At 34.6% G+C, this 16373-nt stretch overlaps 1 protein-coding gene and 1 pseudogene across 7 annotated transcripts in view; one reads left to right on the top strand and one right to left on the bottom strand.

Moving 5' to 3' along the window:
* The window catches only part of DGKB (diacylglycerol kinase beta), a gene marked incomplete at both ends in the record, with an annotated part of 627903 nt that overhangs the window by 147335 nt on the left and 464195 nt on the right, over window positions 1-16373 (bottom strand). The window lies entirely within an intron of this gene.
* LOC308267229 (non-POU domain-containing octamer-binding protein-like) lies at window positions 13443-14801 on the top strand (annotated as a pseudogene). Its single transcript has one exon. The product of its transcript is annotated as a non-POU domain-containing octamer-binding protein-like (transcript).

Genomic DNA, 16373 nt, shown 5'->3' with positions numbered 1-16373 from the left:
GGGTGGATTACAAGTTGCTGCTACCACTTTTAGCAGTATCTACTAAAGCTGAAAATGTATATACTGTATGAACCAGTGATTTTCATTCCTCAGTGTAAGCCTAGAAGAAATACATAATGTTTAAAATGAGCATTCATAGCAATAAATTTAATAGCTCTACACTAGAAAATATCTGTATATTCATACTCTTGAAAAAGAGAAATGAACATGAGAAAGTCAGATGTAAGCCAATGTATATGATTTTTTGTGTGTGGTACTGGGGGTGGTACCCAGGGCTTTTTTTTTTTTTTTTTTTTTTACCTCTGGACTATACTTTCAGACCTATTTTGTATTTTATTTGTAAACAGGGTCTCACTAAGTTGCTGAGAGCCTCACTAAGTAGCAGAAGCTGGCTTTTAACCTGTACAATCCTCCTGTTTCAGCCTCCCAAGTGCGGGGATTACAAGAGTGTGACACCACACCCAGCTGTCATATGATTTTTATTTACATGAAATTAAAAAACTGGAAAAAAAACTCATCCATAATAAAAGAAATCAGGATATTGAGTGGGGTATTTGGCTGGAGATATCTGTGGTATGATAATATATTTGCTGATGTGAAAGAAGGTTATATATTTGGTCAAAATTTATCAACTGTATATCTATGATATGTACACTTTTTCATATTATAGTCATTTACTGTATGATGCAGGTTAGGTATAGTAACAGATTGTGGGAAGCGGAATAGGAAACACGAAAGTGATATTTTAGAGAGGGAGTAAGAAAAATCTTTTTAAAAAAGAGTATATATATTTTTTTGAAGATTTAAAGAAGTTTATTAGAAAGATAGAAATACAGAGGATAGGTACAGCTCCATACCAGACTGGCATGGAGGGGTGACTCAAATGAATACACCCCCCAAAAGAGTATATTTTAATAGTTATCTGTTTCAGTGACCTGAAAGAAGTGAAAGAGATGTTATGTGAAAATCTGAGATAAGAATACTCTGAGTAGAAGGGTTATCAGTTTAAAGGTTCTGAGATGGTAGGGCGTTTGGTGTTTTTCGTGAGCATCAAAGAAGCCATTTGGGCTAGCATGGGCTTGAGCGGGAAAGAAACCTGTCAGAAATCAGATCGCCTACACACATATTAAACTATTGAGTGAATGGCTTATGTGCTTATGGCCGTTTCTAGTCTAATTTGATTATTACTTGGTATTTACCCATTAAATCTACATGGCATGTTAATAAATGATTTAAAATTATTATGGCTTGGATATAGACTATTCCTTGGAAAAATCTCATGTATTGGCAGTGCAATAATGTTCAGAGGTGAAATAATTGAATTCATAAGGGTTGGGTAGTAGACACTCACACACACACACACACACACACACACACACACACACACACACACACACACATCTCCCTTGTCCCCCCTCCTTTCTCTCTCTGCTTCTCACTGAAAGTGTGCAACTTGGCTTAACATGGACTGCAACCTCTGAAACTCTCAGAACCATGAGCAAATAAACCTTTTTTTCCTCTAGGTTGTAGTCTTCCAGAATTTTGCATCACAGCAGTGAGAATGTTAACTAAAACATCTATCTGCTAACCTTAAAACCACGGATTTAAGAAAAGGGTAACCAATTTGCCGAAAATAAGGAATGAGTCTCATTTCCTTTGATCTTTAAAGTTTTGTCCATTCTACACAATTTCTAATGAAGACAGAAGCCATCAGTTAATCAAAAATATAGCTATGTTCAGAAAAAAAGTGTTAATAAAAGCACAGTCTGTTTATTCACTGTCATTTTTTGAAAAAAGAACGATATGCATTTTTTGGGTTTTTTTTTTTTTTTTTTTTTTTTTTTTTTTGCGGGTCTGGGGATGGAACCCAGGGGCATTCGAACACCAAGCTACCCTCTCTGCCCTATTCTTTGTTCTTTATTTTGAAACAGTGTCTCACGAAGTTGCAGAGGGCCTCACTAAATAGCTGAGGCTGTCCATGAACTGTGATCCTCCAGTCTTAGCCTCCTGAATTGTGGGATTACAAGCATGTGACACCATGCCCGGCATATATGCATGTCTTATATACACATTTTAAATTTTTTGTACAGAGAAAGTAAGAATTAAGACATGACATTATTAAAAATGGACACCAAACAATGACAGATATACTGGGCATTGTATCCATGGGTGTTCTACCTCTGAACTACACCTCCAGACATTTCTGGGTTTTATTTTTATTTATTTAGATTTTGCTTGAAAGAGGATCTTCCTAAGTTATTGTGGGTCTCACGACACTGAGATAACAAGTGTGTGCCATCATGTTTTTTTTTTTGTGTGTGTGGGTCTGGGGTTGGACCCCAGGGGCATTTGACCTCCAAGCTACCTCCCCTGCCCTATTTTTTTTTATTATTATTCTTTATTTTGAAACAGGGTCTAAGTTGCAGAGGGCCTCACTAAGTAGCGGAGGCTGTTGGTGAACCAAGATCCTCAGGTCTCAGCCTCCCAAATGCTGGGATTACAAGCCTGCGCCACCATGCCTGGCTTCTGTTACTTTTAAATACATAATTATCCCAAGGTTGTTCAAGAAGAAGAGTAATGACATTTGAGGTAAATGTAACTTATTATCAGATGACAAGAGGATATGAACATTATATTTTATTTTATGAGATCCTTGACATGATAGGCTACCTCTGTAAAATTTTTTCTTTTCAATTAAAAAAATAGAAATCTCAACATTATCACAAACAATAAAACAGCAATACATATAAGAACAACAGAAATATACATTCAAAGTCCACGCATTTTCCTGAAAACTGTAAATGAAAGGCGAGGAGAGAGTAACCCTGCTGCCTACAAAGAGCTGTGTCAGAAGCAGGAGGCACTAAACTTTAAACAAAATCAAAGAACTCCTATCTTTCCTCTTACTGAGTCTACATTTAAAGTGTTATAAATCTCATTGATAGTTATTGCCACGTCTGTTGACACACAGTCAGCATCAGTTTCAAAAATGTTTTGCAGCATAACCAGGGCTCATTATTTTTCCTCTATCTTTTCTTACAATTAATCTCCCCCGGAGCAGGCAGCACTTCACAGTATCATTAATTTGCCAGGAAGCTTGGACTTTCTGTACAGTCTACATCAGAGAGTACTCTTATAAGCAGCTCTGTGCATCACCAGCAAATGCTCTGTCCCCTGAGTGGGGGGATCAGATGTAAGAGCAGCAGGTACAATTGAGCTGGTCGCTAAGGTGACTTGTGCTTCACTGCAACATCAGTGAGGACAGTCATGGTGATTTGCTTAGGTGAGTCCCAGAAAATGAGTGGTATGGCCACCATGATTCAAAGGAAAAAAAGTAAGAAATTGAATGAAGAAAGCAGATGCTGTGTTATATGACTCTTCATGAAGAAAATGTATCAAATGAAAGTAGACAGACATCAAAAGATAACCTGAACAAACAAGCTATTTCAAGAATCTTAATACCTGAGCCAGGGGTGCTTGTAATCCCAGTACTTGGGAGGCTGAGACCGGAGGATCTAGGTTCATGGCTAGCCTCAGCTACTTAGTGAAGCTTTCTGCAACTTAATCAGACTCTGCTTCCAAATAAAGAATTAAAAAATAGGGCTGGGGGTGTAGCTTGGAGGTAGAATGACCCTGGGTTCAATCCCCAGCACAACAACAACAACAAAAAAGAATCTTACTATCTAAAGAGCATCTACTGTATTCTAGTCAACTTTTATTGAGATCAATATACTAAGAGGAATTGCTCCATTTTTTAGAAGGAATGGTGGAAACAATACACAAATTAAAACGATTCAGAAGGCATAAGAATTATTTATTTATTCATCTATTGGCACCAGGGATTTAATTCATGGGCATTTTACCTCCACTCTACACCCTCAGCTCTTGTTAAAAATTTGTTCTGTTTAGTTTTGAAACAGAATCTTGCTAGGTTGCTGAGAGTTTCACTGCATTGCTGAGCTTGGCCTCAAAGCTATGATCTTCCTGTTTCAGCTTCCCAGGTACTGAGTATACAGGCATTTGACACCATGCTCAGCAGAACCCCATTCTTCGTTTATTTCATTTAAAGATTCCAAGTCTTGAGAACTCTATTACTTTAATCATAATATGTGGGGGTTTTTCTCAGAAAAATATTTTCTGTAAATTGTATGTGAATCCCATTGATTTTTGGCACTCTTCATGCCAGGGTCAATTCTTAAAGGGTTATGGAGTTCATAATTGAAGAATGTTCCCTTGATCTCTCCCTCCTCTCACAAATAGGAGCCAAATAATGGAAGTGTTCCAACTACTCCAGAATGAAAATATTCCACACATTTTAGTTTTTATAGAACAAGAAGGTCATCTTTTATTTTTATAGTAAATTATTACTTAGAATGCATTGGGGTGCATAGATCATCCTATGTGGTAGACACATCAGATATGTTTTTTTCCATTCACATAGGTTATGAAACAAACATGGTGAAGCTAATAATTTGTCTGAGGTCACAGATTTCTTCTTTTTTTTTTTAACCACAGAACTTACAACATGAATTTATGGAACAATAAAAACCCCCTAAAAACTAAAGCTTATCTATAAGAAATTAAGTAGCCTTGGTGCTTATGTCAAAAATTTTTCCTATGAGGATCATCTGTCTTGAAAAAGTAGAAAGAAGGCATCCTAGGGTGAGATGAGAATTCTATGTAAAACAAACAAATCAATGCAATATTCATTTACTCCTTTTGTTGTCCAAGGAATATAACTCCCTTTAGCCATGTACCTTATGGGAAGTCATAAAACAAAGGAATGAAAAGTTAACATATTATTTCAACATATTTTCCTGCAGACTCCCAGAAGCTACAGTCGTCTGGTCCACAAGTAGGTATAACTATGCTCCAAGATCAATAATTAAAGTGAATTGCTGAATTAGAGTAGCAGGCATCATGATAGGATGAGCAGGGAAGAATCAGTTATGATATCAGAAGAATGTGTTATTCCTCTGATTGAGACTTCCAAAATAATTTGTTCAAGTGATTATGTTATCATGTGTTTCATTCCAAACACACACATGCACACACACACACACACACACATACACACATGTACACATTCTATTACAACACATAGCTACAAAGTATTTTGTTTGAGTAATTAGTAACTAGCCTTATTTATGAAAATCTACTAAGAGGAGTATTATTTGCCCAATTTTTTTCTTAGTTTAACTCAACTTTCACGCCTAAACTAATTCATTTATTTCATTTTTGTTTGTTTGCAATGTTTTGAATAACAGAATGGTTTTTAGACTTTGCAAAGGATGTTAAATTTTAGAATCTACCATAAACAGCACATTCATTTACTTCCTCAAGAATGAAAACACCTGTTATAGTTCCATGTTGATTGCTGACTTTTATACGAACATTTGGATGAAAAGTAATGTTTACAAAGATAGCGTATATAAAATATTCAAGAACCAAACAGCAGAAATGAAAAACAAAACAGAAAAACCAAATGGAAATACAAAATAGTCTATTTGAACAAAACAATAAAGTCAAAGCATATTTAAACTTGCTGGAAGAAATAGTCTTAAGCAACAAACAAAAAGTAAATACGTTAATGAAGAATATAAAAATAATGCCTAACAACAAGACATAGAACACCTAAGGTCCAACCTCTTCTAATTTGAAATAGCACTATTAGCGAGTCAGCATATTTTAGTTATTTTAAATGGGTAGATAAATTCATTGGATGATTCTAAGAACTCCTCAAATAACTATATACTTTTAAAAATTGCTATTTAAATGTGATACAATTAGCATATTTTCTAAAATCAAGAGCATCTTTCTTACTGCTATACTAGGTGAAAGGTGCACTGATTTCTTGCTTCTCACCAGGCTCACTAGATATTCTGGTGCTTTAGTTTTGGTGTGCTCATCAGGGTGATGTGAATACTAAAATGTGAAGACTCATTATTACAAGTATAGAGAGTTTTGGCAAACCAGCACTAATTACTATATTATACTATTACTGCTTAGTTTCTTATTAATGAAATTTCAGCATCCAATTGCATTTGACAATGGATAACTTAGATAATGTATTTCACAACACATATTTGAATATGAAATGACATGTCTCAAGCCTGTTTTCTACTGAAGTCACATTTTACAAAGGAGCATTCAACCTCCAAGCTACACCCCCAGCCCATTTTTATTTATTTATTTATTTTTGTTTTGAAATGAGGTCTCATTAAATTGCAAAATTGTTGAGTCTATTCTCAAACCTGAGATCCTCCAAGTCTCAGCCTTCCAAGTGCTGGGATTACAAGCATGAACCACCACACCCAGCTCCAAAGACCTTTAATCACAAATCCATGATCCTTTTTTGCAGGAAATCTCAAAGTGGAACTCATTGATACTGGTGGATTTTTTTTGTCTCTTATTATCCTAGCAATACACTTTGAATGTCTCAGAATCAGTAATAAAATGTTTTATGTCGTTTTTTTGTGCGTGTGGATAATGAAGCATTAGTTAAGGAAAAAGTGAATCTGCAAAGGATTTTTATTAGAAGAGACATGAATTTAAATCATTTTGCATAAGAAAAAATTTTAGTACTTTTGTCATTATTTTTTGAAAATATTCTTATGTTTATTTCATTCAGAGAAACTGAGTTTTACAAATATCAGCTAATTCATTAAATCAAAACCAAATTACTAATTTCAGTATTAATGGTTAGCTTTGACATGTTTAAAAAGGGTAGAAAGTACTTAATAGACCTGTCTCTAACTATGAAATGAACAACTGTTCAGGGAAATGAAATTGTTCAAAGATACATTTTCTTTCTGCCATTCTATGAAATATAATATAATTATTCTCTTTTAATGAATCTCTCAATGAGGAACAATCTTTCAGCACTTGGACAGGTAAAATATAATGATAATGGGAGCAGCTTTGTAAATAAAAGGTTGAAATGAGATTGTTATTTTGTGTCATAATATGGGATAATTAGAATAACAGTGCCACATTCATCAGGCATTTGAACTTTCTCAAAAAAGCTCCCCAGGGCTCATTTAAATTAGTCATGTTTATCCATGGAAATTTTAATTCTTCTTTCAAATGACTGGCATCTTAGAATATTCAGGCCTCAATATTTAGCTTAATAGCTTATAAGGTACAGCAGCCAATAGACTCTACCTAAAACAGACATCAAGAAACAAAAACCACAGACCTTGTAATTCATGGTTTATCTAAGGAAAGGCAATAGGACAGTTTTTATTATGCCAGAAAAATTATTCTTCATTGTAGAATTGTGATTTATATGAATCTTCTTTAGTGTCTATACAATTGGATTGGGTTGGATACTGTCCACGAAGGTACCATTAACATGTTAATTAGTTCTATATAATAAAAAGACTATATTCATGACAATGGAGCTTCAGTGGTGGTTGCTTTGTTGAACTCAAATTTATTGTTCAAAGATAATTCAGGGAAAAAAGATAATTTATTAGATGGTAGAATGCATGCTTTTAAACATTAGGTTTCTTTTCTTTGTATTGAATTTCCTTCTTCAACACCTTTTGCAGTTAGATAAACATATGCAAGGAGAACCAGTTGCTGAAGTATGGCCATTTTCCCATATCCAAAATAGTTATAAAGACTAGTTAAAAAATAAAAGTTTGATACTTTCCTATTACCTAAAATCTTTGAGATGTCATTTAACAAGATGGTAGAATTGAATTATCATTCCCAATTAGTTTAGAGTTTTGCTTTGCTATTATTTTCTATTTTGATGGAAATGAAAATATGGCCTTTAATACCAGTGGAAAAATTAGAACTATGGCTTCTGTTTAACACTTAATGTAATTGATTTCATTTTTTAAGATTTCTTTCTTGTTTACATTTTGAAAAAATCCTCTCTAATTTATTGTCCTATCTCCTGATGATAGGAAAAACTGTCATAAATTATCTGGAAGATATCTATTATCTGCACTTCAAATTATCACTCTCAAAGGACAAGACTGTCATAGGGCTTTATGTTTAGAAAAATTTACAAATGGCCTCATATTTGGAATATGAAATTTATGTGACTACTACTTAAATGGATGCTGTACAATGCTATTTAATGAGATGAATCTTATGTAATTTGCCAATATTTATTTAACTTAAAAATTTATTTTACATTTCCACCACTGCAAATGATAAATCTACTAAATCTAAGTAAGACGATAATTTTTTCACCAGTATCATACATCAATATCTACAGAAAATGACATGTTAAAGCATTTGTAGTTTCCATCTTTCTCTGAAGCTACAATTAAAATCAATAGTTAAAAATAGAGGCTCTGAAGCCAGGCATGGTGGCACACGCTTGTAATCCCAGCATTTGGGAGGCTGAGACTGGTGGATCGCGGTTGGAGGACAGCCTCAGCTACTTAGTGAGGCCCTCCGCAGCTTAATGAGACCCTGTTTCAAATTAAAGAATAAAAAATAGGGCAGGGGGTATAGCTCAGAGGTCGAATTCCCCTGTGTTCCATCCCCAGACCCGCAAAAAAAAAAAAAAAAAAAAAAAAAAAAAAAATAGAGGCTCTGAATAGCATTTAGTATTTTAAAACAAAGAAGGTATTTTGGTCTCAGAAGTCATATGAGAACAGCCTGGTACTTAACTAAAATCCCCAAGTTAACAAAGTCCTTTCTTTCATCCCTTGCACCTATTAAACTGATTGACAAACCATATATTTTTCAAAATATAACTGCTGCTAAAAACTCATTTTTCTTATTTTCTCAGGTTCATTCATTCCATTATATTTATCTTTTGGGTTTTATCTATTTTTAAAATTTCAACTTGTTTTCAGAATTGACCCTTAATGGCAATGATTTTACATTAAATGATCATTTGTCATAATTAAGTCAACTTAACTGTGTGTAGACTTATCTGTGTGTGTGTGTGTGTGTGTGTGTGTGTGTGTCTGTCTGTCTGTCTGTCTGTCTGTCTGTGTATGTGTGTGGTACTGGGGATGGAACCCAAGCCCTATTTTAATTCTTTATTTTGAAGCAGGATACCACTGAGTTGTGAAGGGCCTCACTAAGTAGCTGAGGCTGTCCACGAACCACAATCCTTCTGTCTCAGCCTCCCCAATGCTGGGATTACAAGCATGCACCATGATGCTCAGCTAACAGCTTCACCATAAGAAGTTTTAGAGTTATATCACATATCAGATTTTGGTTTTATAATTTTGTTGAATGTCAGATTTCTAATCTTATACTATTAGAGGAAAATGGAATACTAATAATATCCATAAAGATATAAAACCATTTTATATGGCTCCAGAAGGTATATGAGAATATTTTTAAAAGTTTCCTTTAATATGTCAGTTGTTCCTAAAATATTAATTTATTCATGTTTCTTGTATCTGCATTCCAAATTTTTAGGAGGCTAGCATTTTTTGTGAGGTTTTTTTACAATACTATTACAAACAGAAATTTCATAAATGCTTTTTGATAATATATATGTGTTATAGGATAGCTATGCCAAAGATAAGAGTACATGGTCTTATATATTTTTAAATATTCATATTTTTACATATAGCACATTTTGCATTTTATAATTTATTTTACTACTATCATGTAAACTTTAAAATCATGCCAGTTTTGAAATATATCAGAGTACTATCACATATATAGTATATATATATACATATATATGTAACCTTAAATTGCAAGCAGCAATTTGATATTTTAGTTTTATTAAGTATGTGCTATTATTTGCATTGCCCATTCTTGAAAAATTTCAAAGGAGGTAGTTTTAAAACACACAAGTAGGAGCTCATTTTAGACATCTTAAAGGTTACTAGACAGCAAATGTTTGGATCTGTCTGCTTTCAACTAATGAAATTATCATGGTATTAGAATATGCATATATTTTTTGAAATGCAGCATCTCAAATGCCATGATCTTTTTTCAACAATTTTAACAACCAGGTATAATAATGCTGCATGAAATCCTTTTCTTGTTTCTAAATTTAATTGATCTAATCACTGAATTTAAAAGATTTAAATGCTTGGAAATTGTTCTGCTTGCTTGTGCTTGAATGCCAAAGACACCATCTACAGCTCTAAAATGAGTCTTGCATTTATATTTAGACAACTTAAAACACTGCCTTCTAAATTAACCTAAAGAATCCAAAGAAATTCCTAGAAAAAATAGTAATAATACATGACAAATACCCATTACCATTAACTTTACATGTATAACTTCTGATAGGTGTGGAAAATGACCATCTTACTCTCTAGATACTTTGTGCACATATCTGGATAATACAATGTATATTACACACAGATTAACCTTTTCCAGAGTTGACCACTCTCATTTTAAGGAAAAAGATATTAGAAATAAATGCCTTATTTATCTTCAGAGAGAAAAGAAAATTCAAGCTTTGCCAAACTTTGGCGGACAAATATTTATTATCTTTGATTCATTTGGGTTAAATTTATGTTTTGTTTTCTTTCTAATTTCTGAGAGTTTAAAAAATTGATAATAGTAAAGTCACTTAATATAGAGAAATTTCCTGACAGCTGATTAGAGGCATACTCAGTCTATCCCTCTGTTTTATCAAGAGTCCGGGATATAGTCTTCTATAGTACTACAGTGTATCAACAAATTAAATGAAATGGAATGAAGGCAGGTTTGATGTGAAATATGTGAAAATACTTATTCTTGGTGAATTAATACATAGTGCATTTTATGCAAGAAGATGATGAAGTATAAAAATAACTTTTACCCTAAGTATTCACTCTTGGCGATGCCAAAGATAGGAGATAGTAGAAGTTGCCATAATAGCCTATTGTAGTTTTCTAAACTTAATCTTTTTTGTTCCACCTTCCCAATTTTTGTCACATCTCCTGTATTTTTAGTATTTAGTTGTTTGGGTATTATTACTGAAATGCATTTATTTCCAAAAAAAGTTTACTTACTATTAAAATAATATTTTTTAAAGCCGCATGCCTAATACAAAGAGGACAACTGTGATAGTAAATGTATAGAAAACTATTAGCTTTAAAATATTCTTCTGTGTACCTGCTAAACCATCTCATTTTCACCAGTAAGTACTTTCTGGCCTTTGGTAAATTCTGACTGAAATGAAAGAATGAGCTTTGGTAAATATGAATGAAATCATTGAAAATTTCCCAGATGAAATAATATGTTAATTAGTTTTAAAGATAAACTTTCTTCTGACAAGTACCTGGCTAGCTGTACTCATGTACAGGATAGACAGTCACCTATTTAATGAGGTTTCAAGCAGGAAGTCCAGCTGTTCCTGGCAGCACCTCCTTTAGCTTCTGGCAAATATTTGAAGCTATAGTTTGAATGTAATTACTCCTGCTCAGTTATTTTCAAACTTTTAAAAGTAATCAATAACTTCTTTTTAATGAAGCAATATTGTAAAAACCAGCAAATAAGAAAAGAAAATCAGAATTTAACTTGTAAAAATATATTTTAGAAGTTCAAATTTACTAACATTTTTAGTATAATTAGTCTATGAGAATAAGAACTATTTTGATGGATAGAGTTGCAATGTCATAGCTATTCTGCCTCTTGTGGATTTCTATATTTTGTTTAATTTGCATGTTATGGAGACTATCCTGACACATATGTGTAATTAACTGATACAACCTTTTTATATATTGCTGGAAAACTTGAGCCATTCTGAATCCAAAACTCAAGAGTAGATTAGTTGGACTTATCTTTTCAAAGCTAAAAAAAACTAGAAAGACTAAAATGGTTTACATTAAGGATGGTTTACATTAAGGATGCATCCTTGATGCATCCTTACTTACTGGTTAAAAAATATTCAAAGGTGTCTTCTTAACAGTTTTCACCTTCATCATTAGAAATTTATGATATGTTATTTTCTGCCTGGTTCATATTCACTTAAAGTTTAAACTTCTAAGGTTTATTTTATTCTGTATACAGACCCAAAATTTCCAGTTTTATGGCTGGCTCCCTAGCTTCAGTTCTGTTTAAGTAATATCTCCTCTGACAAAAGCATGTTTGATATGTAACCTAGTACCAGCCTATCATTTGTCAGAGCAGGTTAGCTAATGAAATTTCTTTATGAGCAAAAATACTACTAAAAAGCGATTTTCATTTGAAATATTGGTATGGTCTCCTTGGTTTTGCTTTCACTGATTGCTATGTGCTGTTTGATTCTAGTGCTGAACAAAAGTCTCCGAAGTTGCTGGCCTTTTAATTGCATGGGATTCACAAGCACTATGGTGGTAATGTGCCATTTGTACGATTTTTCTCATTAAATATGCAAATGCATATTGTTTTAAATGACCATTGCGAAATTGTAGACTTTACAATCAATGCCACAGTTATTTATTTATAGTGTACATGTATATAAATGTATATATGTAGCCTGTCTTCCTCCTTTCCTTTATTTCTTCTTTCCTTCCTTTCTTCCTTTCTTCTACTTAAAAAGAAAAAGGAAGAGGCAGAAGAAGTTGTTTTTGCCTGGTAATAGAAAGTTTGTCTGGGAACGTAAGTTAAAAATTTTAGAACAGTTAGTATACCAAAAATGTTTTTTTTACAGAATACAATATAGTGTGTTTTTATAAGGGCTTTTATTGTTCCAAATTATGGTGACGCATTAGAACAAAGTTTTTACAGAATTGCTGAAGAATTGCAGTTATAAGTCAATGGAACACAGCATGAAAAATAATGTTTTAACTGAAGGCTTTTAAAATGCAAATACCTCTGCCTTCATCTGCGATCAGTCATGTATACATTAATGTGAAGAAATTTATTAGACATCTTTCTGAGGTTAATTTAGAAGAGGGGGAGATAAAGATGAATGCAGACATGGGAAAGATTGGATATTAAGGCTAGGAGCACTGAAAAGCAACCTGTCCTACATTAAAGTTTTCCTTAAAGACTAGGTTATCACTATTATAATACATTTATTTGTAATTATAAGCACACACAAAGAAAATATCTACTGAATTAGATAAAATTGAGTGTGCATATGTTTCAGAATCGCATCTAAATACTTTAGCATATTCAATGGAACCATAATATATTTAAATGAGTTATTTATATTTTGTTCCATTCTAAATTATGTCAACAGTAAAATTTTGAGCAAATAAATTTGTTGACCTAAACTATTATGATCTTATGTGAATATCCTTAAAGATTGCAACCAATCTTTAAATTGTTCTGGAATCCTAGATCATGCATGACTTAATATATTAAGGATTTGCTGCACCAAACCTAATCTTGTACCTTTGTTTTATGACATTTTTAAAAATAAATTTAAAAATAATGTAAACATTTTTCTTAATCTAAATACTTTTATGAAATAAAATAATATCCCTTTTACATCAGTTTAGTTATATGTTCTCAAAAAAAAAAAACTATCTAAAACTTAGAAAAACAAGCATCTGGTTGCCCTTATTCTTGAGAGGGGTGCAAAAATGCAAAGCAATAAAACTTTTAATTCGGAGAAACAGAACCATATGCCAAAACATCAGCAGCATCACCACCTGCAGCACCAGCAGCCAAAACAGTAGCAGCCTCCACCACCACCAATCTGCAAATGGGCAACAGACCAGCAGCCAGAACGAAGGCTTGACTATTGACCTGATGAATTTTAGGAAACCCAGAGAGAAGACCTTCACCCAGCATAGCCATCTTCCTCCTGACATCACTGAAGAGGAAATGAGGAAACTATTTGAGAAAGATGGGAAAACAGGCAAAATTTTTATTCCTAAGGATAAAGGCTTTGGCTTTATCCACTTTGAAACACTAACCCTTGCGGAAATTGCCAAAGTGGAGCTAGACAATTTGCCGTTCCATGGAAAGCAGCTTTATGTGCACTTTGCCTGTGATAGTGCATCCCTTACGGTGAAACTTTCCTCAGTGTGTCCAATGAACTGCTGGAAGAAGCCTTTTCTTTGTTTGGCCAGGTGGAGAGGGCTTTAGTTATTGCGGATGATCGAGGAAGGCCCTCAGGAAAAGGCATTGTTGAATTCTCAGGGAAGCCAGCTGCTCGGAAAGCTCTGGACAGATGCAGTGAAGGGTCCTTCCTGCTAACCACATTCCCTGGACCTGTGACTGTGGAGCCCCTGGGCTAGATGATGAAGAGGGCCTCCTGGAGAAGCTGGTTATAAAGAACCAGCAATTTCACAAGGAGTGGGAGCAGCCACCCAGATTTGCTCAGCCTGGCTCTTTTGAGCATGCGCATACCAGGAGCTGGAAGGCACTCACTGAGATGGCAAAGCAACAGCTGGACCAAATAGACCATAACATCAAAGAGACGAGCTGGAGATGGAGATGGAGGCTGCTGGCCATGAGCATTGGGTTATACTAATGAGGCAGGATTTAATGAGGCGTCAAGAAAAACTTCGAAGAATGGAAGAACTGTACAACCATGAAGTGCAAAACTGAAATTCAGGCAGGAGGAGGCATACAGGCACCGTGAAGAAGGTGGTGGCAACAAGATGAAATGTGGTGACAAGAGCAAAGATATAAGGGAAACTTCCTTGATGTGAGGGAGCAAGAAATATGTATGGGCCAGTCGGTTATGGGAGGTACTATGGGCACTAGTAACAGAGGAGCCCTGCCTCCTGCTCCTGTGACAACTGGTACCCGGGCTCCTCCAGGACCTGCTGCTATGATGCTGGATGGAACCTTGGGACTGACCCCACCAACAACTGAACGCTTTGGCCAAATTGACACAATGATGGAGTGGTGGCAATTGGTGAACCCCTCCTCTATTAAACCCTGCAGATCCTGTAGCTAAATTTGCTCTAAGCAAACATTGCCAATACTAATAAAGTTGCAGCATCTCATGTCCCAAAACCCTTACAAGAAGGACCCTTTCCAGACTAGCCAGAATTCTACCCTGGAAAAGTATTAGGGATTCTTCTCAATAGGTAGATCTTTCCTGTTTGTACTCTTCTAGGCAGTATGCTGGAGGTAGAGGGCAAGGGAGGGGTGGTACTTAACAAATCAGTCCTGCTTGGTATATTGTTCAGTCAGTTCCCTGTGATGCACTCCTAAAGTTTCAGATGTGAATGTTGAGAGCTGGGGGGCGGCGGGGATCCTGGTAAAAGGGATCTAGTTAGAGCCCTAGTAACCTTGATCATTTTGTTTTATTCGCTTTCTCATCTTATACTTCTTAACCTGAGACACTATCACATATATCACAAAAAATAAACAAAGAAAAAACGCCAAAGATCCACCAATGCCCTTAGCCCCATTGCTACATCTGCTCCTAGGTGAGACAGAATTCAGGCAAATGACCACAAAGGCAGCAGACAGCAGTTCTGCTGTTTCATATATTACCCCTTCATGCCCTAAGGAACTTTCATTACAGCTTTCACTTTAGTATATCTTTAAAAGAAATCTTGTGTTACTTTGCCTTCCTCCTTGTCTTGGGTGAGGACAAGCTTTTGTGTCTGTGATGTTGCCCTCCACCACTTTTCTTGATAGGCCTAGGACACTTATGGGCCTTGATGGCTGTCTACTGTCGGCCAGAAGCTCTTAGCCTAGCTTGCCTAGGTAGTCATGCTGTGTATTTTCTAATTGGTGTACCGTGTTTGATTTATCCCTGATACCTTAAATTTGGAGTTTTTCTGAAAAAAAAAATGGAGCAGCAATTCAGCATCAACTTATTAAAATACGTTTTAAGCCTTAAAAAAAAAAACAAGCATCCATTCCAAAATATAGTAAATACTTAGTTGAAACCTCTGATAATTATTTTTAGAGGCCTATAATGATCTTAAAAAGCTATATAGGGAGAAAAATGCATTCCTGAGTTACAAACCCCATATATTTCCACTTTCTCCTTTCTCAGTATTTATGGGAACTTGTTTTTTTTTTTTTTATTTTAACATAATAAGTTTTTTTTTAAAAAAAGGTAGATTTGATTATTTTTCCACACACAATGAACTCTACATAATAAACACAACAATCAATCTCTTATTCTATTACACACACACACACACACACACACACACACTTCTTTTTTTTTAGTTTCATAGTAAAAAGTAAGAAGACAAAAAGGGAACAGATAACATTTTCTACATTTATGGGCAGTGAAAGTCTATGGGGATAGTTATGGCCAGTTTATCTGATATTTTGGACATGCATGCCTTAAAAAACCATAGAGAAGGATGAGAGAGGCTAGGCAACAGCATGTAGGCAGAAGCTCTATACAGGGCTGTACACAGATATGTCTACACAGACGTTTGTCTGGATGGAGCAAAGCCATGTGTCTTAGAAATTTCAACAGCTCAGTGGGTGAATGTAGTTGGCAGCAGAACCACAGAGAATAAATTTGGATAAATATTTGGAATGTGTACATGAAAAGCATAGGCCTAGTAGTGAAATATAGTGACCAA

The sequence above is a fragment of the Muscardinus avellanarius genome, assembly GCF_963383645.1.
Source record: "Muscardinus avellanarius genome assembly, chromosome: 9".
In the NCBI taxonomy this organism is placed as follows: domain Eukaryota; kingdom Metazoa; phylum Chordata; class Mammalia; order Rodentia; family Gliridae; genus Muscardinus; species Muscardinus avellanarius.
The sequence above is the reverse complement of the archived record's forward strand: the minus strand, read 5'-3'. Positions and strand labels throughout refer to the sequence as shown.